The sequence below is a fragment of the Bos taurus genome, chromosome 6, assembly GCF_002263795.3.
Source record: "Bos taurus isolate L1 Dominette 01449 registration number 42190680 breed Hereford chromosome 6, ARS-UCD2.0, whole genome shotgun sequence".
NCBI classification, from domain to species: domain Eukaryota; kingdom Metazoa; phylum Chordata; class Mammalia; order Artiodactyla; family Bovidae; genus Bos; species Bos taurus.
In genome coordinates, this window is record NC_037333.1 from 48,224,211 (window position 1) to 48,237,630 (window position 13,420).

General features: G+C 36.5%; 1 pseudogene; it reads left to right on the plus strand.

Annotated features, from left to right (window-relative positions):
* The first annotated feature begins 12,865 nt into the window (after positions 1-12,865).
* On the plus strand, positions 12,866-13,113 carry LOC107132565 (large ribosomal subunit protein eL38-like; annotated as a pseudogene).
* Positions 13,114-13,420: the final 307 nt, after the last annotated feature.

Sequence of the window (13,420 nt, forward strand, 5' to 3'; positions counted from 1 at the left end):
ACTCTGCATATAAATTAAATAAGCAGGGCAACAATATGCAGCCTTGATGTACTCCTTTTCCTATTTGTAACAAGTCTGTTCCATGTTCAGTTCTAACTGTTCCTTCCTGACCTGAATACAGGTTTCTCAAGAGGCAGGTCATGTGGTCTGGCATTCCAGCTTTTTCAGAATTTTCCACAGTTTATTGTGATCCACACAGTCAAAGGCTTTGGCATAATCAATAAGGTAGAAATAGATGTTTTTCTGGAATTCTCTTGCTTTTTCCATGATCCAGCGGATGTTGGCAATTTGATCTCTGGTTTCTCTGCCTTTTCTAAAACCAGCGTGAACATCTGGAAGTTCACGGTTCACGTATTGCTGAAGCCTGGCTTGGAGAATTTGAGCATTACTTTACTAGCACGTGACATGAGTACAACTGTGTGGTAGTTAGAGCTTTCTTTGGCGTTGCCTTTCTTTGGGATTGGAATGAAAACTGACCTTTTCCAGTCCTGTGGCCACTACTAAGATTTCCAAATTTGCTGGCATATTGAGGTGCAGCACTTTCACAGCATCATCTTTCAGGATTTGAAATAGCTTAACTGGAATTCCATCACCTCCACTAGCTTTGTTCGTAGTGATGCTTTTTTAAGGTGCATTTGACTTCACATTCCAGGATGTCTTGCTCTAGGTGAGTGATCACACCATCATGATTATCTGGGTCATAAAGATATTTTTTGTATACTTGTTCTGTGTATTTTTGCTACCTCTTAAATTCTTCTGCTTCTGTTCAGATCAGATCAGATCAGTCACTCAATCGTGTCCGACTCTTTGCGACCCCATGAATCGTAGCACGCCAGGCCTCCCTGTCCATCACCAACTCCCGGAGTTCACTCAGACTCACGTCCATCGACTCAGTGATGCCATCCAGCCACCTCATCCTCTGTTGTACTCTTCTCCTCTTGCCCCCAACCCCTCCCAGCATCAGAGTCTTTTCCAATGAGTCAACTCTTCACATGAGGTGGCCAAAGTACTGGAGTTTCAGCTTTAGCATCATTCCTTCCAAAGAAATCCCAGGGCTGATCTCCTTCAGAATGTACTGGTTGGATCTCCTTGCAGTCCAAGGGACTCTCAGGAGTCTTCTCCAACACCACAGTTCAAAAGCATACAAAAAAATCTTCACCACCAAGAAAATCACGATGGGTGATCACTGACCTAGAGCCAGACATCCTGGAATGTGAAGTTAAGTGGGCCTTAGAAAGCATCACTACGAACAAAGCTAGTGGAGGTGATGGAATTCCAGTTGAGCTATTCCAAATCCTGAAAGATGATGCTGTGAAAGTGCTGCACTCAATATGCCAGCAAATTTGGAAAACTCAGCAGTGGCCTCAGGACTGGAAAAGGTCAGTTTTCATTCCAATCCCAAAGAAAGGCAATGCCAAAGAATGCTCAAACTACCACACAATTGCACTCATCTCACAGGCTAGGAAAGTAATGCTCAAAATTCTCCAAGCCAGGCTTCAGCAATATGTGAACCGTGAACTTCCTGTTGTTCAAGCTGGTTTTAGAAAAGGCAGAGGAACCAGAGATCAAATTTCCAACATCTGCTGGATCATGGAAAAAGCAAGAGAGTTCCAAGAAAAGCATCTATTTCTGCTTTATTGACTATGCCAAAGCCTTTGACTGTGTGGATCACAATAAACTGTGGGAAATCCTAAAAGAGATGGGAATACCAGATCACCTAACCTGCCTCTTGAGAAATTTGTATGCAGGTCAGAAAGCAACAGTTAGAACTGGACATGGAACAACAGACTGGTTCCAAATAGGAAAAGCAGTACGTCAAGGCTGTATATTGTCACCCTGTTTATTTAATTTATTTGCAGAGTACATCATGAGAAATGCTGGACTGGAGGAAGCACAAGCTGGAATCAAGATTGCCAGGAGAAACAGCAATAACCTCAGATATGCAGATGACACCACCCTTATGGCAGAAAGTGAAGAGGAACTCAAAAGCCTCTTGATGACAGTGAAAGTGGAGAGTGAAAAAGTCGGCCTACAGCTCAACATTCAGTAAAAGAAGATCATGGCATCCGGTCCCACCACTTCATAGGAAATAGATGGGGAAACAGTGTCAGACTTTGTGTTTCTGGGCTCCAAAATCACTACAGATGGTGACTGCAGCCATGAAATTAAAAGACGCTTACTCCTTGGAAGGAAAGTTATGACCAACCTAGATAGCATATTCAAAAGCAGAGACATTACTTTGTCAACAAAGGTCCGTCTAATCAAGGCTATGGTTTTTCCTGTGGTCTTGTATGGATGTGAGAGTTGGACTGTGAAGAAGGCTGAGCGCCAAAGAACTGATGCTTTTGAACTATGGTGTTGGAGAAGACTCCTGTTAGGTCCATATTATTTCTGTCCTTTATTGAGCCTATTTTTACATGAAATGTTACCTTGGTATTTCTAATTTTCTTGAAGAGATCTCAGTCTTTCCCATTCTTTTGTTTTCCTCTGTCTCTTTGCACTGTTCACTGAGGAAGGCTTTCTTATCTCTCCTTGCTGTTCTTTGGAACTCTGTATTCCAATGGTTATATCTTTCCTTTTCTCCTTTGCTTTTCACTTCTCTCCTTTCACAGCTATTTGTAAGGCCTCCTTAGGCAGCCATTTTGCTTTTTTGCATTTCTTTTTCTTTGGGATGTTTTTGCTCCCTGTCTCCTGTACAATGTCATGAACCTCCATCCATACTTCGTCAGGCACTCTGTCTATCAGATCTAGTCCCTTAAATCTATTTCTCACTTCCACTGTAAGGGAATTTGATATAGGTCAAATTCTAATCCAAGGTCTAATCCTAGGGATTTGATTTAGGTCATACCTGAATGGTCTAATGGTTTTCCCCACTTTCTTCAATTTAAGTCTGAATTTGGCAACAAGGAGTTCATGATCTGAGCCACAGTCAGCTCCTGGTCTTGTTTTTGTTGACTGTATAGAGCTTCTCCATCTTTGGCTGCAAAGAATATAATCAATCTGATTTAGGTGTTGACCATCTGGTGATGTCCATGTGTAGAGTCTTTTGTTATATACAAGTGACTAAATTCTGCAATTCAAAAAAAGCATTAGATTTTTAGATAACTTGGCCTTTTTATATCATCTCAGAGTGAAATTCATTTAAAGGACCACCATTAGTGTAAATAATAACATGCACACAGAAAAAGAAAATAAAAAGAAATAAACTACTCAAAAAATTAAAATTTTCAGAGAAAATGAATGACAAAAATGACAGATTTGCCAGACTGATATAGAATACAAAAATTTGAATTTAAATTCTACATGTTGTTTGATCTTATAAATACTATGTATGAATTCTAAGCCCTAATTTAATAATCTTAGCAGTGGGAATATCTGTTTTGGGAACCATATTGTTACGAATTTTAGATCCATAAACATAGGAAGGCCCTCTTTTAAATCAAGCACTTCTTAAAATGAATAGCATTTGGAAATGAATAAAGATCTTTACTTTTATGAAATGACAGTCTTGTCCAGGGAATATGAAGAAAGCCAAAACTTACAATGAACCTTGGTGTGTTATGATGATATTTACAGAATGTTAGAGACGAGAGACAAAGGAAGGGCCCACAGCATTGGTGGAAATGAGCGCATGTTCCAAAGAGAGAGTGTTGTTGCAGCTGTTTCTCAGTAAAAATGTAGATGTTTTCAAGGAGGAGAAAAAAGAGGGTATGTCAAGCAAAAGGATAATGTGAACAAAGCACAAAAGTGAAAATTCTGAGTACATTTATAGGAGGACTAATGTGTTCTGATTTAGTGGCATTGAAGAGAATTTAGGAATTTGATACTTTTAGGTCTTGATGATAAGTTTGAAAAGTTTTTATTTTTTTTCCTGAAAGCCATTGGAGCTCAAGAAAGAATTTTAAGGCAGACAAGTGACAGATAAACACTTATGCAAAGGCACTCTGCATCAGTGAGAAAGTTGGAATAAGTTAAGAATAAATTCAGAGGGATCAGTTATTTTATCCAGGTAAGACCAGATGTAGGCATGGAACAGGGTCTAGATAAATACAGAAAAGAAAGTGAAATGAAACAAATGTAAAAGTATGATTCAGCAGACCTCAGACATGAAAAGCAAGGAGACAAGGATGTCCACATTCCCATCCTCTTACTAGAGCAGCTACACAAACAGGGTGCTGTGTATCTTAATCGAGAAGTCAAGATGAGTCAAGATGTAAATCTCAGAAAGAATTTAGTGATGCATTTTAGAGGAAACAGGAAAGCATCAGATATTAAATTTTATAGAAAATATCATTATTTAAAGAGGGTAGCAGAACAAGAGGATAACAAAGAACCAGCAGGAGGAGGAATGACAAGTTGGGTGGTAGAGAAAGATAAGATGATCATATGGAAGTTAAGAGAAAAATGTGATTTAGACAAGATTTTCAGGATTAGATTCTATGGAGAAATTACATAAGAGCTAAAAAGTATCTACAGCAGCTGAAAATAATGTTAGAAGTCTTGCAGTTATATGACGATTTGCAAAAGTGTCATCAAATGGTGCTTATTTAATGAAAGGAGAAGACAATAAAACTGTCATTGCATTTTTACACTTCTAAAGAAAAACAAACTTACTCAAGTACAATTATTTAATATTTTCTAAGTAGGCCTATCACAGCCTTAATTCTTCCATTGTGAATGGTTCATAGATACAGACCCTGTAGAACATACATTTAAGAGAGAGAGGGAGAAAGAATGAATGAGTGAATATCAGTTGCATTAATTTTGCATAAATCCCTCAGACATACATAAAACACGCATTTATTTATATCACTCTCTTGTAAAGTCATGGACACTAATGTGAGTTTTATTCAATCATCATTTTAATTTTAAAATAATTCTCTTGATAAGGGATTTATTTATTATTGTCTTGGGATAATCATAGGAGCTTCAATCCATCAAGGTTTCAATTTATTTGGGAAAATATAAAGTATTAATTTCTAGTTATTACAATTCTAGCAATTCTCAAGTATGAATAGAAGCTATAAAGAGGCTATGTTCCCCAAATTAATTTGAGGTTATAATCCATTTTCCACAAAAAAAATGATAAATGAATTTTAGCTTCCTAAACTAATTCACAGAAGTGCCTATGAATGATACTGGGTAAATTTAAATAGTAGCCAATATGATTTAATATTCTTTATTTTCATTTTAATAGCAGCATAAGTTTAATTTTCTAATCTGAAAATGATCAAGTCGTGCTTTAACTGAAAAAATATCTGGTCTGGAGCCACTGGAGATTATTGATATATATCTTACAGTTTTTAATAATTAGATTTTTTAAATACTTTAAAATTAAATAACTTACTATGGAAGTTAAATTAAATGATATTTTAAACTGATAGTTTCTATATTTTATTTTAAATATTACACACAATTTTCAATAATAGTTCTATAAAGAATAACAATAACTATATTGAAGCACCAATAATAAAATGATACATATATAAAACAGAACTAAAACAATAATAATAACAAATAAAACTAATATTGAAAAACATCAACAAAGAAATAAATTAAGAGAGAAAATTAAGAAAGAAGAGTTTTCATGGAAACAGTTGTATATAGATGGATATTACACATTATCCTCCTGCTTACCAGAGGAGAAAAAAATTCTATAATATAAAAATACTACAGGAGTTTTAAAAGTGTAAACAATTAATGATATTACCTTTGAACTATGTAATTGGTGTATTTATTCTAGGATATAACAATCTTATCTTGATCAAGATAAAACAAAAGATTAAACAGTAATCATATCTCAATTCATATGAAAATATCTATGGAAATACTGCAAATTATTCTCTGTACTTCAAGGGGTAAAACCCTGAAAGCTAGATTTCCCAGATCATCTTGCAGGCAAATTCTTATTACAAGTCACTGAGAGACATTATTGTGAGATTGGAAACTTAGAATTGAAAAATCATTATTCTCAAATGCAAGTTGCAACAGGTACATGGTCTACAAAGAAGTCAGTGTTAGGTTTTCCCATGGTTAGTTTTTGCCAGGAAGGTGCTTCTTTCTTTGGATCAGTTCAGCTCAGTTGCTCAGTTGTGTCCGACGCTGTACCCCATGGACTGCAGCATGCCAGTCGTCCCTGTCCATCACCAACTCCTAAAGATTGCTCAAACTCATGTCCATCAAGTCGGTGATGCCATCCAACTATCTCATCCTCTGTCATCCCCTTCTTCTCCTCCCACCTTCAATCTTTCCCAGCAACAGGGTCTTTTCATATTAGTCAGTTATTCACATCAGGTGGCCAAAGTATTGGCGGTTCAGCTTCAGCATCAGTTCTTCCAATGAATATTCAGGACTGATTTCCCTTAGGATTGACTGGTTGGAACTCTTTGCAGTCCAAGGGACTCTCAAGAGTCTTCTCTCTAACACCACAGTCCAAAAGTATCAATTGTTCGGTGCTCAGCTTTCTTTATAGTCCAACTCTCACATCCATACATGACTACTGGAAGAACCATAGCTTTGACTAGATGGACCTTTGTCTGCGAAGTAATGATTCTGCTTTTTAATATGCTGTCTAGGCTGGTCATAGCTTTTCTTCCAAGGAGCAAGCGTCTTTTAATTTCATGCCTTTAGTCATCATTTGCAGTGATTTTAGAGCCCCCTAAAATAAAGTCTCTGTCTTTCCATTGTTTCCCCATCCATTTACCATGAAGTGATGATATGGATCTATTTGATGTGGATCTATTTACCTTCAGCTATCAGGGAAACCCCTAAAAATGAAAGTGAAAGTCATTCAGTCCTGTCTGACTCTTTGCGACTCCATGGGCTAGTTCTCCAGGCCTGAATATTAGAGTAGGTAGCTTTTTCTCTTCTCCAGCAGATATTCCCAACCCAGGAATCGAATCTGGGTCTCCTGCATTGGAAGCGGATTCTTTATAAACTGACCAACCTAGACAGCATATTAAAAAGTAGAGACATTACTTTGCCAACAAAGGTCCATCTAGTCAAAGCTATGGTTTTTCCAGTAGTCATGTATGGATGTGAGAGTTGGACTATAAAGAAAGCTGAGCACCAAAGAATTGATGCTTTTGAACTGTGGTGTTGGAGAAGACTCTTGAGAGTCCCTTGGACAGCAAGGAGATCCAACCAATCCATCCTAAAGGAAATCAGTCCTGAATATTCATTCGAAGGACTGATGATGAAGCTGAACCTCTAATACTTTGGCCACCTGATGCGAAGAGCTGACTCATTTGAAAAGACCCTGATGCTGGAAAAGATTGAAGGCGGGAGGAGAAGTGGATGACAGAGGATGAAACGGTTGGATGGCATCACTGACTCGACAGACATGAGTTTGAGTAAGCTCCGGGAGTTGGTGATGGACAGGGAAGGCAGTCCATGGGGTCAGAAAGAGTCGGACATGATTGAGTGACTGAACTGACTGACTGATTTGCCTTGAAGTGATCCTTGGATCACCCACTATCATATTGCAGGCAAAAAAAAAAAAAAAAAGATGGAAACTTCCATGGGCTTTTAAACCTTTTTACCTAGCCTTTTCAGTGGTGCTATATGTATCTAATTTTTTTCTTATTTAAGATACCTAGAGTTGCCTTATATTTTTATGTGGCTCCTGAATGAATCATCTCTCCAGTAGTATTTCTGTTGTGTTCAATCTGAGGCTGTCTGTCAGAGTCAGTGACTCATTTTTATTTTTGGATTAGGCTTATTTTAGTCAAAAAGATCAGCATGTTTTCCCCTGTTATTAATAGTGATAATACAATGTTTAAAATGTGGCTTCGATTTTGATAAAACAAAAGATTGTATTAAGCTCCAAAATAAAGGAAGTATTTTTGTGTAAATCCAATTTTGAGGACCATTCAGTAAAGTTGATAATACTGAACATGATAAGTATTATATGCTTAGTTCTTATAAGAGTATGCGGGGCCTTTCCTGGTGGTGCTAGTGATAAAGAACCCACCTTCCAATTCAAGAGACACAAGAGACACAGTTTTGACCCTGGGGTTGGGAAGATACCCTGGAGAAGGAAATGGCAACCCACTCCAGTATTATTGTCTGGATAATTCCATGGACAGAGGAACCTGGCAGGCTATAGTCCACAGGGCCACAGAGTCAGATACAATTGAGGGATTGAGCACAATACAATATATTAATATAAGAGTATGCCAATGAGAATTGGATTCTTCAGGGCATGATAAAAAACTAAAACAACAATATAAATGACTTAGTTCAAGGAAATTTTAACTTTCTTTTAATATCAAACTTCAAAATATCAAAGCAGGGAGAACACTGCAAATTATGCAGGAATTGACGTTTAAGATAGATACAATTATGTACAAATAAATGCATACAGACTTGTAACTAGTTAAACATTTTTACAAGTGGTGACACACAGGAAATAAAATTAAATATGTAAAATAATTAGATAGCTTGAGAAATGACAGAGCTAGTTTGTATTACAGTTAGAGCTGGGATATCTCTAATCTTTTTGCTGCTGCTTAATGGCTGTCTAGTATGACTCTTTGCGACCCCATGAACTGTGGTCCACTAGGCTCATCTGTCCATTGAATTCTCCAGGCAAGAATACTGGAATGGGTTGCCATTTACTCCTTCAAGGGATCTTCCAGACCCAGGAATCAAACCCAGGTCTCCTCCATCATCTGCATTGACAGGTGGATTCTTTACCACTGAGTCACCTGGGAAGCCCATCCCGAGCCTTTAAAGAGAGCCTTAACTAAGTTGTGGTTACATGGACCAAGTGAGCCAAAATTTAAACAGTATACAATCTTTCAATAATAATTTAAGAGATTGTGTCATTTTCTTATTTAATTATATCTACATGCTAACATATTATATATTCACTTCTTCAGCAGTTTAAAAACAAATTTAGCAGCCACTTAGTAAGCATGATTAGTTTGAGGAGAAATCCCCTTCAACTGCTAATTGTAATATCTCATAATTGTGAACTATGTATGAGCTTCCCAGCTTGTTCAGCGGTAAAAGAATCCACCTGCCAATGTAGAAGACTCAGGAGACCCAGGTTCGATTCCTGGGTCCAAAAGATACCTTAAAGGAGGAAATGGCAACCCTCTCTAGTATTCTTGCCTGGAGAATCCCATGGACAGAGAATCCCCTGGTGGCAGTTCATGGGATAGCAGAGTCAGACACAGCTGAGTGATGAGCATGCAAGCATGCATGTAAAATATGTACTTCATAAATTAAAAAAAAATATTAATATTGCCTCTAGCACTAAAATTGAGCTCCAGGGATGATAGTCAATACTCAATCTGTTAGAAACTGAATACTAGGCTGGACTGACCTTGGAATTAACCTAGGATTACAGTTAGTATGTGCAAATATTTAAACCTTTTTGTATTTTAATGTTCAATTTTGGAGTTACTCCACCCATTTTTCCCTTCATTTTCCCCCATATTTTCATGTTATTTTTTTCCTTCTTTATGATGTAAATATTCCTACAATAGCCAAATTCTAGCTACCTATGTGACATTGCTGAAAGTGGAATTGAGAAAGTTGCACAATGGCACATCAGTATATGTTATTTTACTATATACATGAATTATGTGTAAATAACCATAAACATAAGGTAATGTAAGAAAAAAACAATTAGAAAGTGATAAGTTTTGAGGTATTATTTTATTTCTTAATGTTATTTAAGAGTAAATTTATATAATTAATTATGTAAATGTATGGATGTGAAAGTTGAACTTTAAAGAAGGCTAAACGTATAATATCATATAAGAAATGAATCGCCAGTCCAGGTTTGATGCAGGATACAGGAAGCTTGGGGATGGTGCACTGGGATGACCCGGAGGGATGGTATGGGGAGGGAGGTGGGAGGAGGGTTCAGGATGGGGAACATGTGTACACCTGTGGCGGATGCATGTTGACATATGGCAAATTTTTTTTTTAACTTAAAAGAAAAATTAAAAATTAAAAAAAATAAATAAAATAAAGAAGGCTAAGTGCCGAAGAATTGATGCTTTTGAATTGCAGTGTTTGAGAAGACTTTTAAGAGTCTCATGGAGAGCAAGGAGATTAAACCAGTCAATCCTAAAGGAAATCAGTCCTGAATATTCATTGGAAACACTGGTGATGAAACTACAGTTCCAATACCCTGGCCACCTGATACAAAAGACCGAGTCATTGGAAAAGGCCTTGATTCTGGGAAAGACTGAGGGCAAGAGGAATAGGGGGCAGTAGAGAATGAGATGGCAACCCACTCCAGTGTCCTTGCCTGGAGAATCCCAGGGACGGGGCAGCCTGCTGGGCTGCTGTCTATGGGGTCGCAGAGAGTCGGACACGACTGAAGCGACTTAGCAGCAGCAGCAGCAGCAGAGGATGAGATGATTAGATAGCATAACTGCTGCTGCAGCTGCTAAGTCACTTCAGTCATGTCCAACTCTGTGCAATCCATAGACGGCAGTCTACCAGTTTCCCCCGTCCCTGGGATTCTCCAGGCAAGAACATTGGGTTGCCAATTCCTTCTCCAAAGACAGCATAACTAACTTGGTTCAATAGACAGGAGTTTGAAACAACTCTGGGAAATGGTGAAGGACAGGGAAGCCTGGCGTGCTGCAGTCCATAGGGTTGCAGAGTTGGACAATGCTTAGTAACTAAACAACAACAAACCACCTTTACTAATGTCTGTATATAGCAATTAACAAGCAAATTTCCTGAAAAATGAATGATCAATTTTTTTTGAGGCAGAGTGGGCTGGCTTCAGTACACCATTGATATTTGTGATAGAATACAGTGGTCCAGTAAATGTAAAGTCTTGTTTAAAAGGATCCTAAGAATTATGTTTAATCTATTCAATCAGTTAGTAAGTTCATGTTTTTTTTTAAACTATATTTTTGCATAAAATTAAAAAGAATAAAATAGGCAGAAATTATTTTTGATAGGATGTGAATGCATAAACCATACAGTAATATGCAAACACATTTTTTTAAATGAAAATACCTGTTTCAAAATGTAAAAATATTTATATTGGCAATACATGCATGCTACATTGCTTCACTAGTGTCTGACTTTTGCAACCCTATAGACCATAGTCTGCCACGTTCCTCTGTCCATGGAATTTTGCAGGCATGGGTTGTCATGCCCTTCTTCAGGGGATCTTCCTGACTCAGAGAATGAACCTGAGTCTCTTAAGTCTTCTGCATTGGCATGCAGAAGACTTTACCACTAGTTCTACCTGGGAAACCCATATTTGCAATAAGGCATAAATAAAAACTTGATAGCACACTTCAAATAACTCAATAAAACCAACCACAGGCCAGAGTAGTTTCTCTTACAATATTATGTAATCCCTTATTACAAATGACTTTGTTTATAATATCAATGCCAATTCTTTTTAATATATTTTAAAATTAATTACAAATTTAACATCCTTAATGTATTTAAGTAATCAACAAATTTTTGAATATTTTTATAACTGCCAATCTAATGTCAGTTTGGTGTAGTTGTCTGACAGAAATACAAATAAAAATAGAAAGTTTAAGAAATATTAAAAGTACTGATTTTAACTGGGGAGTCCTCAGCAAAATCTAAGGCTAAATTCAATTATTTTCTTTAACTATAACTGTTGGGGCTTCCCTTGTAGCTCAGTTGGTAAAGAATCCACCTACAATGAGTGAAACCAGGGTTTGATTCATCGGCTGGGAAGATCCCTGAAGAAGGAAATGGTAACCCATTCCAGTATTCTTGCCTGGAGAATCCCGGGGACTCTAGCCTGCCAGGCTCCTCTTTCCATGGGGTCCCAAGAGTCAGACGCGACTTTGAGACTAAACAACCACCACCATTATTGTTAGAGTTCTTTTGCATTATTAAATATTGGTGTAAGTTATTTATTCTAAAACTGAGGGAATTTTTTTTTTTAAGAATAGGTGGTTTATTTTTGTTGATGTGCCATCTTCCCTTTCATTATTTAATAGACATATGAGGATACTTTAGAGACTTTTTTTTTCCCTGATAGTTTTGCTTTTACGGGAATGTCAAATAAGTTGATCAGATATTAATAATATATAGAAATTTGTGTCTGTTTTATTTCCATCAAGTATGAAGCTTTTGACAGTTATTCATGTTTTTGTGTTTATTAGCAGTTTGGTCCTTTTTACTGCTTAGTAGTATTGAATTTTATAAATGTAGTATAATTTCCTGTCACTAATAACAGATATTTTGATTGTTTTGGAATTTTTGGAGAATATAAGTAAAGCTGTTACAAATATTTATATACAGGTCTTTGGGAGACATGAGTTTTCTCTTAGGTAGTACTGAGGGGTAGGTTTATTGGGTGGCATGGTAATTATATATGTTCAATTTTATAATAAACTACCACATTCATTTTCCAAGCGGTTATTTTATTTTACATTTCCATATGAAATGTAAAAAATTTCAAATTGTTCCACATCATTGTCAACACACTGGTAGTGCCCATGCCAATGTTAGTCCTTTTGTTTTGCTTTCTTTTTTTGCCATTCTGGTCCATATGCAATGGTACTTCATTACAAATGAATGAGGAATTTATCTATACATTAATTGTGTCCTAAATGCAACATGTGTCTTATAAGATGTGTAAACATATACATATGTCTTATACGTATGTATAAGACCACATATGTCTTATATACTCTGTATGTATTTTCATTAATTATTGCAAAAATTAATTTGTATTTCCTTAATAACCAATCATATCAAACATCTATTCACTAAACCATTTGCCCCCATGAATATATGGTATATTATATCTTTAGTGAAGTGTCTGCTCAGATCTCTTATCCATTTTAAAGTTATACTTTCGTACTTTTCCCTTCTCCTTGCTTCTTGCCAACTCCTTGTTCCAGCTGTGCTCTCTGTACCTCATCACCATGCCTCTCAAAATTGAGGAAATCAAAGACTTTCTGTTCACAGTCAGGCAAAAGGATGCTAAGTCTGTCAAGATCAAGAAAAACAGATAATGTGAAGTTTAAAGTTGGATGCAGCATATACCTTTACACCTGTTTGTTCATCACAGACAAAAAGAAAGTGCAGAATTTGAAACAGTCCCTACCTCCAGGTTTGGCAGTGAAGGAACTGAAATAAACCACACACACTGATTTGAACTGTATTAAAATTTCTAAAATTCTCAAAAGAAATTAGACTTCTTTATTATTAAAACTTTGATATTCATTATATATTCTGGACATAATTACTTTATCAAAAATATGTTTTGGATACTTTTTATTCTCTTAACAGTGTCTTTTGAACAGGAGACAAATTTTTACTGAAGTCCACTTATGGAATTTTTAAAAATTATCAGTACTTTTTCTCTCCTAGGAAATATTTGTCTAACCCAGGATCACAAAGATTTTTTGTTTGTTTTCCAGAAGATTTTTATTCTTTTTTTTAA